The following is a 20848-nucleotide window of genomic DNA, read 5'->3' as shown; positions in this document are numbered from 1 at the left end:
GAATGGACAGCAAAATATGTCATCCAAGATGCAGAGCAGTTAGAGGGTGCTCCTAAATAGTTAGAAGAGGTTGCAACCGAGCAGCAAGTAGAAGAAGCTGCAGAGGTCGAAAAGGACTTGTAACCGTTTTGCAAAAGGTTTTGTAACTTCTTCTTGAGAAGCAACAATTGTAACAAAATTTTCCTAGGAAAGTCTGAAGCTATGTGCATCCATATTGTTATAAATGGATACTAGGACTAAGAGAAAAAGCATCGCAAAGAATTGTAAGAAAACGCTGCAGAAATTTATCTGAGCTTTTCTAAGTGTAATGGAGAATACTCAAAAAGTTTTTGTAATACTTTCTTGAAAATATATCAATATACAGACCATCAATTTTGAGTAAAACTTTGTGTCATCTTCGAATGTGCTTCTAGTTGTTTATTGATTCATTCTAAATAATCAATGGTTATTTTATTTGAATGGGGATTGTAAGGCAATTTTCAGTAGATGTGCTCACTAGCTTTTCTCTTTAGGAGGGAAATTAAATATGCAGGGATCGCCTCTACCAGTAAATTCTTCATAGGATATTTTGAATCTTGATGAGCATAGTTTAATTTGGAGTGCATAAATTCTCATGTATGTTAGGCATATATAGGGATTAACAGAAGCCGAGCCAATGGGATGTGTAGAGATATTCTGTTTGGGGAGTATTGTTTGAATTTTGATGACTCTGTGACCTTGGATAAAGCACTGGTATAAATCAAGGTTGTCTATTGCATGTTTTGTAGATCAAAATACTGAATCTGAGTATAATTCTCATTCCTTTGTTTCAGTTGGTTTCAAGGTGATTAGATCCACTGGTTTTCTAGGACTGGTTTGTTGTGGATTTATCTTTTGAAAGTGTGAATTTAGTTCACAAAGGTATACCCGCCTGGACTCTGAGTAAGTCCGAAGTGTAGAAGGTTAGATCAAACCTTGTCATATGTTGTCCTAAAAGTTTCCTTCCCTTTACTATCTCCTCTGCATAGAGTTTAAATCATTTTATTATAAGGATGTTGAGGTGAATCAGATTTTGAAGACAACATCATCATCAGTCTAAGTGGAGGAAAAAGATGTTGCGTTCAACATCATAGGAAGTAAATACCCAACAAACTTAGGAAGAGTGTGAAAAATAACAAGAAGAACTAGTAGTCAAGAGAGAGGAAACAACCGGTACTCAAGTTCTAATGGTATCAGCTACAACACTACAAGAAGTAGAAGTCCCAGAGGATATGAGAGAAGAAGTAGAAAGAATTAGAGAATTGTTTGCACCACTGAAAATTCCAGTCACATATACTAGTAGGCAACAATTAGAAGATTCAGATACTGACTCGAGCAAGTATGAATGGGATCCAAATCATTTCTCAAATACATCTATTATAGAAACTCTAGAAGAATCGAATGATATCACAGATGATGCACAAGAGCTAATAGGCTTAAGGATAAAAAGACAAGAAGACTATGAACGAAAGCTAAAAAAAGGAAGAACACAAGAAAATTCTTCACCTACTATATCTCCCTCTAATACGATAGAAAAAATCAGGAATGGAACCACACAAGAAGAATTGGAAGCTACAGAAGCAGAACCAGTCATTAGTCCAAAGGAAGCTAAATGGAATAGATGATAGAGATTCAAAGAACCATCAAGGTTACGTCAACAGGTATGTCAAATACAAGTGATAAATGAACCAGATCATGAAGGAACTTGTAGCATCAAAGATGTGGGTACTAATACTATACATACTTTTACTCAATCACTTGAAGAAGAGTCAGAAACTTCATCCTATGACTCTAATGACTCTGACAACAGTCTTATTTATGAAAATACCTATTCACTATCAAACTATGAATCGTCTACTGTGAATGATGAGAATCTGTCTACTGACCTTGTTACTGTCGAACCACGATATGTAGTCTAGTCCGGTGTAGAGAACGGTGCTAGGAATAGGTCTGTTGGGTTAGGCTAGCTAAATATTAACATGCACTTTAATGATCGTGTTGTAACTCTTCCTGGTCTCGAGACATTTATGCAAGGTAGTCTTCTAGAACTCAACTTTACAGTTTGAAGTAATGATGATATTACCGTGAACTTCCTTGAGCCTGTCCAAAATTTATCCTTGGTACATCTTGAACTAATTGACTGTAGTCTCCAAAACCAACCTATGAATATACCTATCTTTGCTAATGACTACACGTTATCCTACTACCTTAATGCAGTTGAACAAATGGACTCTTCCACCATTGAACAAAGTGAGAACATGACTGAAACAAACGTCAAGTATCCTAGTCACAAAAAAATAAAAATAAATAAAAGATTTGATGGCGAAAACCACATTGTGGCGGTGTTAGAATAAAAAATAAAGAAAATAAAGGACATGCCCAAGGGTGAAAACCTCTCTGAGACCCTTGAAGGTGAGATACTTGATACACTGCCAAGTCACTTCTAGGAAAGGTCTTCAATATTGATTGAACCAACTCAGCCAGTAAATATTGGGAGTCAAGAGACACCACATATCATCCACTTAGTTCAATCACTATCAGCAGAAGAGTTAAAAGATTTCACCAATCTCTTTTCATAAAAGAAGATCAACATTGCATGGACACACTCTGATATGCCAGGCCTAGATCCTGATCTCATCATGCACCATCTTTCTATTACACCAGGAGTTAAACCAGTCAAGCAAAAACTCCGTAAGATGCACCCTCATGTGGCACTTCTAGTCAAGGCTGAGCTAGAAAAATTGCTAAAAGTTGGATTTATCAGAGCTATAGACTATGCATATTGGATATCAAACATAGTACCTATATCAAAGGAAGACAAATATATTAGGGTTTGCACAGACTTAAGAGATCTCAATAAAGCATGTCCGAAGGATGATTTTCCATTGCCCAACATTGATATGATAGTGGATATGACTGCTGGGTATGACATGTACTCATTAATGGATGGATTCTCCAATTATAATCATATCAAAATAGCTTCCTAGGGACCAAGAAAAGACAACCTTCACCTATGCATGGGGAACCTTTGTTGGAATGTCATACCATTTGGACTAAAGAATGCAGGAGCAACTTAGCAAAGAGCAGTAGCTACTATCTTTCATGATATGATGCACAAAAATATGGAAGATTATATTGATGACACCTTAGTAAAGACAATGAAGAGATCCACATATATTCAAGAGCTAGGCCTCATACTAGATAGAATGGAAAAATTCAAACTCTGGCTATATCCTAAAAAGTGTGCATTCGGAGTGACATCAGGGAAATTATTTGGCTACATCATTTCAAAGAAATGAATTGAGGTTGATCCTGAGAAGGTCCGAGCTATAATGGAAATGCCACCCCCAAAGAATATCAGTCAAATGAGAAGTTTACAAAGACATCTCCAATTAATCAGACGCTTTATTTCTCAGCTAGCAGATAAATCTCAACCCTTCTCAAAAGTATTAAGGAAAGGAGTAACACACAACTAGGATCAGGAATGTGAGCATCACTTTCAGCAAATCAAGGAATACCTATCTAGTCCACCAATCCAAGGTAAACTATTGATCCTATACATATCAGCTACTGATACATCACTGGGGGCACTTCTAGCACAACAAGATGAGAATAAAAAGGAATGAGCTATATGTTATATCAGTAGAACTTTGGTCTCCTATGAGATGAACTATTCTATAATAGAAAAATCTTGTTTGTCATTAGTCTTTGCATCATAGAAATTGAGACACTACATGTTATCACATTCAATCAAGCTGGTGGCTAAGATTGATTCGCTCAAATATCTTCTTAGCAAAGCAACACTTACAGGAAGATTGGCTAAATGACTCATGGTTCTTATAGAGTTTGATATTGAATATGTAGAACACAAAGCCATCAAAGGACAAGTAATCGCGGATCAACTTGTTGGTGCTCCACTTGAAGACAATCAACCTTTGCGCATAGAATTTTTTAGATGAATCCATCATGCACCTTACTCAACAATCATGGAAGATGTTCTTCGATGGGTCTTTCACTCAACATGGTTCTGGTGCTGGAATACTTTTTATTACTCCTCAAAGATATTCAATCCCAAAGGCTTATGAAATTCTCTTCCCTTGCACAAACAATATTCCAAAATATGAATATTTGATAAACGGGATCAAGCTAGCTATCGACTGGAAGGTTGTGAAATTACACATCTATGGAGATTCTCAGCTAATCATCAATCAAATAAATGATACATATCAGACTCGGGATGAGAAACTGATGCCTTATAAGAGAATGGTTGATGATCTCAAGAAATATTTTATTTTTGTATCATTTCAGTAGATTCCCAGATCAGCAAACAGAGTAGCAGATGCTATGGCCACCTTTGCATCTATACCAAAGTTACAAGAATCTAATTTTTGCTTTGACTTACTAGTGGAAGAGTTACATTACCCTGCCTACGATTCTCCTAAGTCCTAGATGATCTGTTGTATTATTGGACATGACTCATCTCACTACAACCACATTTACTCTTACTTGGGTGATCAAATTATCCCTTCTAATATTACCCATAATGAGAAAAGAAACCTAATTCAAAATGATTCACGGTACATAATCAACGCTAACAATCTATTTAGGCGAGGTTTGGACGATACTTTGCTTAGGCGTCTAGAAACTGAAGAGTCCCAACATGCCTTATCTAAAGTTCATGAAGGTATTTGTGGATCTCATTCAAATGGTCTAACTTTAGCTCAGAAAATACTAAGGGCTAATACTACTGGCCTGATATGGAGAAATATGCTATTAAGTTTGCTAAAACTTGTGAGAAGTGTCAACCACATGGGAATCTCATACATGCTCCAATAAGAGATCTTATACCCTTTATCACACATTGGCCTTTTCAACAATGGGCATTGGATCTTATTGGCCAAATATATCCTGCATCATCTAACAGACACAAGTTTATCATAATTACCACTAAGTACTTCACTAAGTGGGTAGAAGCAGTTCCGCTCATCAAGACAATCAGTAAACAAATAGCTCTGTTCATCCTTAACTGTATTATTTGCAAGTATGGGATACCTTCTTCAATTGTGACTTACAATGGAGGGCAATTCAAGAACAAAGATCTAGACAAGATTTGTGAAAAATTCAAAATCAAACATCACTAGTCATCTATATATTACCCTCAAGGTAATGGACAAGCTAAAGCATCTAATAAAAATTTGTTGACTATCTTACAGAGAACAGTAAACAAATCTAGAAAGGATTGACATCTACAGCTCAATCCTGCACTATGGGCTTATAGAACAAGTATCAAAACACCTACTAGGGCTATACCTTTCTCTTTGGTGTATGGATCTGAAGCAGTCTTACCTATTGAGGTCAAAATACCGTATTTAAGAGTTTCTTTTCCAGGTCTTGTTACTGATGAAGACTACAAAATATCTAGATTGCAAGAACTCGAGTTGCTAGATGAACGTCAGCAACTGACGCTTGATCATCTGAGAGCATATCAAAAGAGAATGTCTAGAGGTTATAACAAGAATGTTCGCCAACAAGAATTTCAGGTTGGTGACCTTGTTCTAAGAGAAAATCCTAAAAATCAACAGTTTTGAGACAACAAAGGGAAGTTTGAACCCAACTTGCTGGGTCCCTACATCATTACTGCAGTCTTTGTCTTTGGTGCCTATTAACTCTCAACATCGAAAGGAGAACAGCTCCATGAATCAATCAACACCAACCACTTGAAGAAATTCTTCACTTAGTATTCTCTGCTCCAGCAACCTATACAACTAAAAATCCTGAAAAAAAATCATAAAATCAAAAAACGTCATGAAAAAATCCTAAAAAATAGAAAATGTCCTGAAAAAAAAGAAGAAGAATCTTTTCTAAGCAGGTGAAAACATGGTAAACATGCACCTCTTGTACTCAAATTCTCCATCTATCAACACAAAGTTGGCATTTCCTGCTTTTCATTCCCGCTTCCATGCATCTTTGATTTTGCTTGTACATATCTTTTAGTCGCTTTTGTGACATCTTGGTTCTTTTGGAACCCTCGTGGATTAAAACTGATCAATGTCCTAGTCTTAGGGTAATCGATTAAGAAATCTACATGTCCTAAGTAGTATCAACTTAGTCATCTTTCTGTCAGTGGTACCTGGTCATCCACTCTGAGTCAGTCACCTGTCTCCTAACTACTGAAGAGTTTTATCACTGAGTAAACAAGCAAAACAACATTACTGAAAACAATCACTAAACAGTTTGAGATATGTATGAATTTTTTTGTGTGTGTTTTCTTTTATATTGCTTTTCAATTATTATTCCCTCTGAGTAGTTCAAGGAAGTCTATCCTGACTAAGAGGAGCAAGGATTGGAAGCATAATATTTTCATTGTTTTCTACTTGTAGGAATGATTCCAATGATCTGAAAACATCTAATCAGTTGGGTGTCTGTGATAAGTTCCTTCACATCAAGGTGAAATCGCCACACATACCTTGACTCCGCTTATTTGTATGCTACAGGGAGGTTCACATAATTTCTTTGTCTGTTTTGAGGGAATTTATTTAATGTGCAATCCAGATGCATGCGTAATTTGTCCAAGGATATGAACGAAAAAAGGGTCATTATGGACAAGATAATTAATATTCCACATGAAAAGAAAGAAACTCTATTCTGCCTATTATGTTTGTAAACACTTAGTGATGAAACTTAAGTATTCCAAATCTAGTGACTAGGTTTAGGTTGCATTCATTCTGCATTTTTTGTATTTTGAGTGATTTTAGAATGATAACAATGATCTCTTTTCTTCTGAGTGAGAGTTTGAAGCATCATCATTTCTCAGCTAAGTGGTCTATTTTTCATCATCATTTCTTTGATCGAGTACTTGTGTAATGAGATGTTAGCTACATACATAAGCATCATATATATATATACATTTCATTATACACATTCATTTTCATTCATATTATTGCATAAAAAAATGAAAAAATTTACATTACTAGTTACTCATTTTCATCATTTATTTGCATATGAAAAAGAAACAAAAAATAAACATCCATATTCATCTCCATTACATACATCCATACTGAACATAATGCATACATATAGAATAAAGCATATAGAAATACATCTCATAATCAATCAACACAAGTACAATGAAATCAAACCAAGATATCATATATATATCATCATAAAAGTCTCAGGGTACAAATAATATCAACTGTCATATACACTGCCTCATCGAAGCAAGAATCGTATGGGCTACAAAAAATGGGGTATATAACAAAATCTAGGAGCTATAAAAAATCTAGCTCTCTGCCTCTCCCTCATCCAGGTAGTGGAGGAGGTGGTGCCTACTAACCAACGTCCTGTCTAGGTGCCCGAGATCCCTCAGATTGAGCCATATACAGAGAATATGGGACAATATGATGTGCTAATGGAACTGCTATGCTATATACTACAATATAGTAAGTTGCCCAACTTGTCTGATGCAATACCTCCTGCAGAAGAGCATCTCGCTCTGCCCTCATCTTAGGGACCTGACGATCATGCTCAGCTCTGACCTCCGCCAACTGTCAGTCTTTCTCTGCAAACTATGTCTGAGCCACTATCAACTGTGACTGCAAACCCGCTAATCTGGCTCTCATAGATCGTAGTGGGTCCACTGCCCCCTACTCTCTCACAGGATCTCCGCCTCCCTCTCTACTATGCTCATCTCTCCATTGTTTCACTTGTCTAGGAGCTGCTCCCTCCTCCTCGCCTCCACCCTCCAGTTCCCTGGCACCACTAGCCCCCACATCAACAGCTCCAAGGGATCCACCATCCCATCTCTATCTCTATCTCCCCCTAGCTGTTACCCTACTACTGTTAGCACTAGGATCACCACCTGCCCACCTAGGACCCTCTTCTCTCCATCCCTGTGCCTATCCCTGTGCCTATCCCTGTACCCATGCCTATGCAGGGGCCTCATCCTCAGCCTCATCTATGAGAGGTGCATGCTCTGCAGGATCTGTAAATCTAGGGAAGGGATGTCTCTGAAACCTATCCCTGGACTAGAGCAATACCCCCGCATCTGCAATGTCCTCCAGATAGTCCCATCGATGTCACTGTAATCTGACTAGCTCTGGTATGCTCAATGCATACGACAACCTAGAGGCCCATCCTCGTCTCTCCTCGTCACCATATCAGGCATAGGTAGTGAACTCCTGTGATATCACCTGAGGCCTGCCATACTGCCTCATAACCCTCGATACAACAAATCGCTCAATAATGGATACCGATCTGCCAAAAAGAGTGTTACTACTTATCAAATTGCCATTAGTTTTTATATTCAAAGTCATACTATACATTCTAGTCGGTTAGTACTACCAAATCATGCAGTCGGTATACACACAGAGAAGTCGGTATCCACAGTCTAGTCGGTTACAAAAGAAAGCAGTTACAGAACACAGTATACACTGAGCTGTCTACCGAGTATCTTTTTGAGACTACCAAGCAGTAAAGATGACACACCGAGTTGATATTCACCGAGTGAAACGTGTTACCAGATACATTGAACCTGGACATGCATATGAAAACGTATTACAAGATCGAGGCACATCTAACCGTTATTACATTGGAAACTGCACCAGAAGATTGTATATGATTTTGAGATCAATCTAACCAATGAAATATTTTGTATAGTTATTCATTCGAGGAATCTTGTTTGTAAGATTGAAGCAATGAATTGGATCACCATTTTAAGAGATCTATTTATACAACATGAGTTAAGAGCAAGGTGTGTGCATCTTTATTATTGCTGTAGTGAAGTTGTGGGTGCCATCCCCACCGCAGTTTTTCTCTCTAACCAAGAGTTTCTGTGTAGCCAAAATATATGTGTTATGGAGTGAATCATGTATGATTGTTACCTATTTGTTTTAACTTTATTTTATGTTACTTCACTATTCATTTTATGCATAACAGTAAAGTTATTATTCAGGAAAAGATTTGAAGTACTGATTCACCCCTCCCCTCTCAATACATTAGCTTTCCATATTGCGCCTAACAATTGGTATCAGAGCTTGAATCTTGGAAAAGGGTTTAACTACCTAAAGAGAAATATCTTATCAATGGAAGGCTATAAACAATCTCGGAGGATTGTATATCTACAAGAAGAGTTGGATCATGCAAATCAAGTGATTGCAAACATGCAAAGGCAAATGCAAAAATCTCTAAAAGTAAGAAGAAGATTATCTGATGACTTGCAGGATTCTCAAGAGTTAGTGGAACAAATTGAGACATCATTCGAGAACAGTATATTTGAAGAAACTCAAGAGATGATTGGAGTATTGAAAGAAAAGAACAAAGCATTGGCTGATCAACTAAAAGCAATGAAAAGAGAACATGAACATTGCAGCACACAGATGACTGAAAATCTAGATGCATTAAGGACAGTTGAGGATAAAGCAAGAGATCTACAAAGAGAGAAAGAACAACTTGAAGTCTTAGTATTTGATAAGAATGATGAAATCATAAGGTTGGCTGGGATTCAACAAAATATGATAGATCAACTAGGCTATGCACATCATGAAGCAATTCTAAAGAATGATGAGAATCAAGCATTGAAACTTGAAGTATCAAGGTTGACTAATGAACTTGAAATAGAGAAGAAATCCAAAGAAACATTGAAGAAGAGTTATGAAGTATCAAAGATGTTGGATGAGCAACTGAATACAAGAAGACCCAACAAAGATGCAGGACTTAGTTACAAAGGAAAAGACTCTACCGAGAAAGGAATTCATACTACCGAGAGAGGAAAATCATCAAAGCAAGCTGGAAACAAGAATGAAATCAAAAGGAAGAAGCCTATTTGCTACTACTGTGGAAATCAAGGTCATACTACCAACATATGCCAAATCAGAAAAGGTAAGCAACCGAATATCACTAAGTCAAATGAGTATTGTTACAATTGCAATAAATGTGGTCACACATCTAATCAATGTAGGACAAAGTGTGTTAACAACTATCATATAAGGCAAAATTCAAAGGGTTTTGTAAAAACTACAATAGATATGGACATAGTACCGAGAAGTGTTGGTTTAAGCAAAAGAATTACATGTGGTCTGCACACCGAGCAAACAGTAGAGGTTACCAAACCCACACAAATCCTCATTGAAGCAAGAATTGTATGGGCTACAAAAAATGGGGTATATAACAAAATCTAGAAGCTATAAAAAAACTAGCTCTCTGCCTCTCCCTCATCCAGGTAGTGGAGGAGGTGGTGCCTACTGACCAACATCCTGCCTAGGTGCCCGAGATCCCTCAGATCGAGCCATATACAGAGAATATGGGACAATCTGATGTGCTAATGGAACTGTTATGCTATATGCTACAATATAGTAAGTTGCCCAACTTGTCTAATGCAATACCTCTTGCAGAAGAGCATCTCGCTCTACCCTCATCTCAGGGAGCTGACGATCATGCTCAGCTCTGACCTCCGCCAGCTGTCAGTCTTGCTCTGCAAACTATGTCTGAGCCACTATCAACTATGACTGCAAACCCACTAATCTGTCTCTCATAGAACGTAGTGGGTCCACTGCCCCCTGCTCTCTCACAGGATCTCCGCCTCCCTCTCTACTATGCTCATCTCTCCATTGTTGCACTTGTCTAGGAGCTGCTCCCTCCTCCTCACCTCCACCCTCTAGTTCCCTGGCACCACTAGCCCCCACATCAATAGCTCCAAGGGATCCACCATCCCATCTCTACCTCTATCTCCCCCTAGCTGTTACCCTACTACTGCTAGCACCAAGATCACCATCTGCCCACCTAGGACCCTCTACTCTCCATCCCTGTGCCTGTCCCTGTGCCTATCCCTATACCCATGCCTATGCAGGGGCCTCATCCTCAGCCTCATCTATGAGAGGTGCATGCTCTGCAGGATCTGTAAATCTAGGGAAGGGATGTCTCTGAAACCTATCCCTGGACTGGAGCAATACCCCCGCATCTGCAATGTCCTCCAGAGAGTCCCATCAATGTCACTGTAATCTAACTAGCTTCGGTATGCTCAATGCATACGACAACCTAGAGGCCCATCCTCGTCTCTCCTCGTCACCATATCAGGCATAGGCAGTGAACTCCTGTGATATCACCTGAGGCCTGCCATACTACCTCATAACCCTTGATACAATGAATCGCTCAATAATGGATATCGATCTGCCAATAAGAGTGTTACTACTTATCAAATTGCCATTAGTTTTTATATTCAAAGTCATACTATGCGTTCTAGTCAGTTAGTACTACCAAATCATGCAGTCGGTATACACACAGAGAAGTCGGTATGCACAGTCTAGTCGGTTACAAAAGAAAGCAGTTACAGAACACAATATACACTGAGCTGTCTACCGAGTATCTTTTTGAGACTACCGAGCAGTAAAGATGACACACCGAGTTGATATTCACCAAGTAAAATGTGTTACCAGATACATTGAACCTGGACATGCATATGAAAACGTGTTACAAGATCGAGGCACATCTAATCATTATTACATTGGAAATTGCACCAGAAGATTGTATATGATTTTGAGATCAATCTAACCAATGAAATATTTTGTATAGTTATTCATTCGAGGAATCTTGTTTGTAAGATCGAAGCAATGAATTGGATCACCATTTTAAGAGATCTATTTATACTGCATGAGTTAAGAGCAAGGTGTGTGCATGTATGTATGAAGGAAGATTGTTACAGAGACACAGAGGTCACCGAGAAGGTTTTCAGAGAACAGTCGAACAACAGAGTAAACAAAAGGGTTTACCGAGTTACTATATGGTTTACTGAGGTATGCTATAAGCAAGGTAATCTTATTCTGAGCACATAGAATTTGCTATAACATTTCATATGTAAAGTTGCAGATATTTGTAATGATTTTATTGTAATATTGTGAAGTTGAAAGAGAAACCTTTAATAGGGTAAAAGACTCTAACCAAGTCTATAAATTGTAAAGCCTCTAACCAGGTGCAGCATTTAGAATAAATGTTGTAAAATCCTTTAGCAAGGTAGATCTAATAGATCTTGATACTCCTAAAAGGGTAAGCTATTAGAAATAGCTAAATGAAGCTCTAACCGAGCATCTATATTATTGCAGTAGTGAAGTTGTGGGTGCCATCCCCATTGCAGTTTTTCTCTCTAACCAAGAGTTTCTGCGTAACCAAAATATATGTGTTATGGAGTGAATCATGTATGATTGTTACCTATTTGTTTTAACTTTATTTTATGTTACTTCACTATTCATTTTATGCATAACAGTAAAGCTATTATTCAGGAAAATATTTGAAGTATTGATTCACCCCTCCCCTCTCAATACATTAGCTTTCCATATTGGGCCTAACAATTGGTATCAGAGCTTGAATCTTGGAAAAGGGTTTAACTACCTAAAGAGAAATATCTTATCAATGGAAGGCTATAAACAATCTCGAAGGATTGTATATCTGTAAGAAGAGCTGGATCATGCAAATCAAGTGATTGCAAACATGCGAAGGCAAATGCAAAAATCTCTAAAAGTAAGAAGAAGATTATCTGATGACTTGTAGGATTCTCAAGAGTTAGTGGAACAAATTGAGACATCATTTGAGAACAGTATATTTGAAGAAACTGAAGAGATGATTGGAGTATTGAAAGAAAAGAACAAAGCATTGGCTAATCAACTAAAAGCAATGAAAAGAGAACATGAACATTGCAGCACACAGATGACTGAAAATCTAGATGCATTAAGGACAGTTGAGGATAAAGCAAGAGATCTACAGAGAGAGAAACAAGAACTTGAAGTCTTAGTATCTGATAAGAATGATGAAATCATAAGGTTGACTGGGATTCAACAAAATATGATAGATCAACTAGGCTATGCACATCATGAAGCAATTCTAAAGAATGATGAGAATCAAGCATTGAAACTTGAAGTATCAAGGTTGACTGATGAACTTGAAATAGAGAAGAAATCCAAAGAAACATTGAAGAAGAGTTATGAAGCATCAAAGATGTTGGATGAGCAACTGAATACAAGAAGACCCAACAAAGATGCAGGACTTGGTTACAAAGGAAAAGACTCTACCGAGAAAGGAATTCATACTACCGAGAGAGGAGAATCATCAAAGCAAGCTGGAAACAGGAATGAAATCAAAAGGAAGAAGCCTATTTGCTACTACTGTGGAAATCAAGGTCATACTACCAACATATGCCAGATCAAAAAAGGTAAGCAACCGAATATCACTAAGTCAAATGAGTATTGTTACAATTGCAATAAATGTGGTCACACATCTAATCAATGTAGGACAAAGTCTGTTAACAACTATCATAAGGCAAAATTCACAGGGTTTTGTAAAAACTGCAATAGATATGGACATAGTACCGAGAAGTGTTGGTTTAAGCAAAATAATTACATGTGGTCTGCACACCGAGCAAACAGTAGAGGTTACCAAACCCACACAAATCCTTACCGACAATATGCAGCAGTACCATGGGATTACAATACAAGGATATGGTGCAAATGTTGTGGAAGGTATGGACACATTAGTGCTAACTATTTTATAAGGTTTGGAATGAACAACTGAAGATCATGGAGAAATCCTGGTATGGCATGTTTTCATTGTCACAAAGTTGGACATTTAGCTAGAGATTGCAGAGATCAACCTAGAGGAGACACTGAAGAGATAAAAGAAAAATTCAAGATGATTTGGAAAAAGAAGGAAATCATGTCAGATGAAGAAAGCACCTTACCTACCGAGTTAGGTGCACCTATTCCAAATTAATTAGAAAAGGTATGAAGGGACTGCATTCTCTAAAGGTTAAATCATAACAGTTCCTATTCTATTATGTACAAAATTCAAAATTTGCATAGTTAAGATGCATTAGTAAGTTTGAAATTCTATCAAAAGTACTTTACAGAAAACCTGTCAAGTCGGTAAACAAGGAAATTTGGTTACTCAGTTAAAACGAAAGAAAAGAGAGTAAATCGGTTAAAGGTAAACTGAGTGCATTTAATATTTTGACCTAACCCGCACAGAGCCCAATAAGGTATTTTGTGTACTTAAAAGTATTTTTACGGTCATTTTCATTCACCAAGTTTTCACGAGAGCAGAGCAGAGCAAATCAAGGCGATCAAAACTTCATTCAAAGCGAATCCAAGGTATTTACATCAAATCTCATCACTGTTAAGCTGGTTTTCCGATCTTGTCAAATTGATATTATCTACCAAGTGTGAAATGTCTGTCGTTTGTAAACCGTCAAACCCTAAGGATAGTTTGCCAAGTTTTATCTGAAATTTACAAATGGCACCTAAGATCCAAGATCCCGTAGTTGTCAAGAATGTGGAGAAGCCATCTCTAAAATACGCTTTGACTCCTAAAGTCACCTCTGAACCGGATGACCAAACTACTTTTTCACTCATCCTGGATCGAGTCTTGTTAGTCGAAGATGTTAGATTCTTCACCAAATGTCATGTTGAAGAACTCGGTCATGTTGAGATTAGTGACACATATGATGAGCTATGTACCGATGGCAAAATGGATGGCAAGTACAAGCATATCAAAATCAAGGGATTAACTGAAGCCCTAGCCTATCCCCGTGTATTCAAACCCCAATGGGTTAAGTTTGTTTTAAGCAGAGTTCATGATGATTTTATGTGGCTAGAAGAGCAACCATTCAAAATCACTAAGGAAATCATTCATGTGATCACCGGGTATCCTATTTATGACCATGCACGAGCACAAAAAATGATATCACAGAAGGAGTTAATCAGTTTAACTGGAGTAGAATTTGATTATCGAGGACTGAAACTGAATAATTTCACTGATGCAAAACTTAAATTTGCAATTAGAGTAATTGGTTACTGTTTCTTCCAATCAACAAGGGAAAACAGTGTACCCTGTGCAGCAGTCGATTTAGCCTACAAAATAGTGAAAAAGGGAATGAAAGTAGATTTATGTGAAGTGTTATTGAAAAACTTGTTTGAGAACCTGAACACAATAAGGAAGCCAAAAAAGAACAACTCGGCAAATACATTGAAGTTTGGTTCACTTCTTGTATGCATGTTTTTCTTCTTTGAGAAGTTCTTTCCCTCAGTCGGTAAAGTAGTTTGGGACCTACACCAACCTATCACCCATGAAATTAATGACTTTATCAAGAAATTGGGAGATAATTTTAATGATATCATGGATGACTACTTCAGCAAATTTCAAGAAAAGATGCACAACAGGTACCGGATTCCACCACAGCTAGTAGAGAAATATAAGGATGATATATGTTTTGAGGTAGACACCGATTACTGCTATGTGAATGTTGTAGAACCTAGGACTCAATCTTTGCCACCAATGGGTGACGAGATTGACTATGATATTACACAACAACAAATTCATGCATATCTTACACTGCCGAGGCATGCTACTGAACTGAGATATGGAACTTATGAAGAAGTTAAGGAAAAGGTGAAAATGAGCACTGTAGTACCTAAAGCTACAAGAAAGGCTACAAAGATGATAAATGTTTTATCTAAGAAATTCAGAGAAGAATCCTCCTCTACACCTGTCCAAGGCACTCTTGCCATTACCAAAGAGGAATCTGAAGCTCAAGAGGCAGCAATAACATTGAGTACTGAGTTGCCTAAGGGTAAAGTTTTGAAAAGAAAGAAACTGGACACTACAAAGGCCCTACCGACTCCACCAACAAAGAGACCCAACACTAGAGCATCAGCTGCATCACTGAGTAAGAAACAAAAGAGTGTTACTATTCCGAAGGTAACCAAAACCTACAAGAAATCTACTCGGAGACTCATTCTGGCAAAAGAGTTTAGTGATACAGAATCAGAAGATGCCAACAAATTCTAGATTGTAAAAAGCAAGAAGGTAAATATTCATAGTGTTGAAAACTTTTGTGCCAATCTTAGAGAATATGGTGGATTTGCAGGATTTAGATATGTCAAGTATGAGACTAGGAATAATGATGAGAAGTGACAAATTGAAGAAGCTGTCATCTGCACACTTCTAAAGTTTCATCTAGCTCCATTAGAACTAGTAAAGTCACTTCCGAGTGAATTGTACTTACATATTGATAATAGATGGAAATATGCAATGGACTCAGAGAAACAAATTAGAGAACGGAATCTAGTCCATCTATTTCCTGATATGTCTGTAGCTAAAATAAAGGAGCATTTGACAACCTACAATTCTAAATTTCTTGTCAAACAGAGAGCCTTGAAATTGATGAATGGGATATATATTGATGTAGAAAATGAGACAAAAGCCAAATGGTAGGAAATCTTCAAAATAAAGGATATCGGTGAACAATCTCAAATTGAAATTGTTGATGTCACTAAGCAAGATCCTGATGTCACCGAGCAAGTTCCTGATGCTACCAAGCAAGACCCAGCTGACACTATTCAAATTGATGAAGATGTCATGGATGTAGAAGCACCGGAGCAGGAAATGATAGAAGGCACTACCTATGCAAAACTTGTATCTAGTGAATCTATGATAGTACAAGTTCAGCCTTATCCATCGGTCAAGCCACCTGTCTCTACTGAAGCTCCTAAGGATACAACACAAGGCACTGAAGGTCACAAGTCTGAAGCAACAGAAGGTACAACTAAAGATCAGACCTCTCAAGCACCGTCAAGCACTGCAAATGTTACAGCTGAGACCCCCAGTACCGAGACACCCAAGGACACCACAATGGCTACAGGAACCGACCAAAGTGTTGCCTCTACCGAGCAACCTACCGAGGGTCAGCAAGCCTCACAAGCAATTGTCTTGGTACAACCAACCAAAGGTAAAGAGAAGAAAGTGAAAAAACATAGTTTTAAAGTTGATTTAACTAAACTGATAGTGCTGCCCAATGTGGATATTTCAAAATTAAAGGGGCAAGCACTTATTGATTTCGGTGAACTATGCAAAGCAAAGGCTGAACAAGAAAAACAAATGGTCACTCAAAAGAAGAATAAAGTACTACAGAAGGCGAAGACACTACAAACAGAAATGCTACCATCAGCTAAAGTGTCAACCGATGCAGTCGTCCACATTCAATTGGATGAACTCCTTAATCAAATAGAAACATCTAGAGTTGATGCATCTGAGTACTTGAGCAAGGTAAAAGATAAAGAGCTTACTGCAAAAATGATAGAAGAGGTACAAAAATCTCTAGCTATAGGAAAAGTCAAGCTTGTCAAATTCATTGCTGAGTTGTCCCCTCAACTCAAGCATATTCTTTATTTATTTCAGAAACTTTGTACATTTTCCTTATTCATTAAAGATATCAAGAATAAAACTGATGCAATTGAGAAAGAGATCACCGATCTCTCAACTAAGTTGACCACAGAGCCTAATTTAGTTCAGAACTTTTATACCAAGCTTCAACAGCTCATGGCTCAATAGTTAGAACTTAGAAATGAAGAGCATAAGATCAGGATGGATATAATGACCCTCCAGACATCATTCCTTCCTCATCTCTCATCAGTTCAAGAATAGATTCACCGAGCTACACGCCTATCAACTACACAAGAGGGAAGCACTCTTGATGGCTTAATATCACTATTGGCTAATATTCAAGCACAAAATTCTTTAATGGAAAGTGTAAAGGATGCACTCTCAGTCGCACTCACCGATGCTCGGAAGAAATATAAATCTATTTTTTATCAGTTATCGCCCCCAGATGGAAATTAAGTTTTTGATGTTTGTCAACAAAGGGGAGTAATATACTATATTTAGGGAGTGATACAGTTTTGATAATATAGTTTTGAGTATTGTATAAAGGTGAGTATACCGAGCAGAGTATGCAGAGCAAGCAGAGCACACAAGCATAGAACCAAGCATGCAAAATCAGAGTTATGTACAGGATAATGATAAGGGGAGTATATCTGAATATACTATTTCATTGACTATTGTATATATTGTCAAGTGTAGTCATTTTGCAAAGTATATAGATTTTTGAGTTATGACTTTGAAAGTAATTTTTGTCAAACATCTCAACTAATGTCAAAAGGGGAGACTGTTACTACTTATCAAATTTCCATTAGTTTTTATATTCAAAGTCATACTATACATTCTAGTAGGTTAGTATTACCAAATCATGCAGTCGGTATACACACGGAGAAGTCAGTATGCATAGTCTAGTCGGTTACAGAAGAAAGCAGTTACAGAACACAGTATACACCGAGCTATCTACCGAGTATCTTTTTGAGACTACCGAGTAGTAAAGATGACACACCGAGTTGATATTCACCGAGTGAAACGTGTTACCAGATACATTGAACCTAGACATGCATATGAAAATGTGTTACAAGATCGAGGCACATCTAACCATTATTACATTGGAAATTGCACCAGAAGATTGTATATGATTTTGAGATCAATCTAACCAATGAAATATTTTGTATAGTTATTCATTCGAGGAATCTTGTTTGTAAGATCGAAGCAATGAATTGGATCACCATTTTAAGAGATCTATTTATACAGCATGAGTTAAGAGCAAGGTGTGTGCATGTATGTATGAAGGAAGACTGTTACAGAGACACAGAGGTCACCGAGAAGGTTTTTAGAGAATAGTCGAAGAACAGAGTAAACAGAAGGGTTTACCTAGTTACTATATGGGTTACTGAGGTATGCTATAAGCAAGATAATCTTATTATGAGCACATAGAATCTGCTATAACATTTCAGATGTAAAGTTGCAGATATTTGTAATGATTTTATTGTAATATTGTGAAGTTGAAAGAGAAACCTTTAACAGGGTAAAAGACTCTAACCAAGTCTATAAATTTTAAAGCCTCTAACCAGGTGCAGCATTCAGAATAAATGTTGTAAAATCCTTTAGCAAGGTAGATCTAACAGATCTTGATACTCCTAACAGGGTAAGCTATCAGAAATAACTAAATGAAGCTCTAACCGAGCATCTTTATTATTGCAGTAGTGAAGTTGTGGGTGCCATCCCCATAGCAATTTTTCTCTCTAACCAAGAGTTTCTGCATAGCCAAAATATATGTGTTATGGAGTGAATCATGTATGATTGTTACCTATTTGTTTTAACTTTATTTTATGTTACTGCACTATTCATTTTATGCATAACAGTAAAGTTATTATTCAGGAACAGATTTGAAGTATTGATTCACCCCTCCCCTCTCAGTACATTAGCTTTCCATATTGGGCCTAACAAAGAGGACAAGTCATGAACATGTCTCTCCACTGAGCTCTCCAGTCATCCCACAACTCCAGACCCCTATATAGTCTCCATACTACAATGACCAGATCATCCAACTGTCATCTCCAATACTCTGTCTTGCCTAGATGGGGCTGAGTAACATATTCAAAATATCTATATACAATTAGCTTGTGTGGATCTCTGGCATCATCAACTATTGGTCTACAAACTGGGATATGCTCCCATGCCCATTTTTGAAGAACCAAGACTCCTGATGCCATGCTCTTCCCATCCCTGTATGCAATCTCATGTGTCTCACTATACATGTAGGATAATAAGAAAGATCCCCACCCTAATCTCTCAAGCTCAGTCAATAGTCTCTCGAGCATCATATCCTAGCCACATAGAAAGCCATGTTGTCCCCTATCTGACACAATGAAACAACCAATGAAACTTGCTGATACACATGCCAGCAAAAACTGCTCACTCTACCTAGCCATCATATCATCCCAACTGATAGCCCAGTCAAGAATGTCCTCATCATGAAATATACATCTCAAGGCTAAGATACCAGGTCGCTAAGCGTAATCATAGTCAGCCTTATCCCCATCAAACAAAATCCTCAAAATCCTGTACACATCCTCTGGTGTAATGGTCATCTCTCCAACGGGTAGATGAAAGGTGTTATGCTCATAATGGAAACGTTCAACTAGTGCAATCAGCATCCCATGATTCACATGGATATCAGGCATCTCTACAAGGTGAGTAAAGCCACACAAATCAATATGTGCTCTATCTACATTTGATAGCTCACGGACTAGCCTTGTCGTAGGAGGATAGACACATCGAAACAAGATATGTGGCGATCGAACCTACAAAAATAAAACAACAAAGCATCAGTAAGTCATCCAAACTACGCTACAAAACAAGTTAAACATCACACCAATCCAAATACACCAAATGCCAAATCAAATATTCGTGTTTTGACCCTTAAAAAATTATCACTGTTTCCCATACGAGTTTTCACAGATTAAGCAGAAACTTGTATGAGTCAGGAATATAGGCCGAACGATAAAACATTCTCATACAACAAATGACATAATCCTGCACGATAATATGGGCAATGAAGAAAACTCTCGTACGAGACATGGGATGACTCCACACGACAAAACATATAGGCTAAAATGACAACCCACAAGAGAGACAGTTTGCCATACGACAGAAAGTGTCTTATCGCACAACAAAATGATATTGAACGATTTTAAACGACATCAAAAAGCAAAAAACTCAACAAAAATTCAAAATTGACGAAATGTAAAGGCTTAAAATTGATTACTTACCATTGGCTCATAGTTTCGTGGTCAATTATGTCATCTCTGACACTTGAATCGATGCTCCTGGGTCGGAATGGCCATTTTTCTTCACAGAAGGCTTTTTAAATATCAAACTTAGAGAGGTTAAAATGAATTAAAAATGACACTTGAACCCCTTATATAGCCCAAACCCTAATTTTTCAACTTTCTCTGATGGACATGAAAACTGTACCCTAAGCTAATTTTCCTGTCTTGATACCATTTTCAAGATTGAAATTGAAATCTGAGATCATTCTCCTAGTCAATTTTGCACAACTGAGACCACTTAGCGCTTTCATCAAATACTCATTTTTTTCCTCAATTTCCACTCAATTTCACATCAATCATCG

The sequence above is a fragment of the Cryptomeria japonica genome, chromosome 2 (assembly GCF_030272615.1).
Source record: "Cryptomeria japonica chromosome 2, Sugi_1.0, whole genome shotgun sequence".
Classification (NCBI taxonomy): domain Eukaryota; kingdom Viridiplantae; phylum Streptophyta; class Pinopsida; order Cupressales; family Cupressaceae; genus Cryptomeria; species Cryptomeria japonica.
This window is presented reverse-complemented; position numbering follows the sequence as displayed.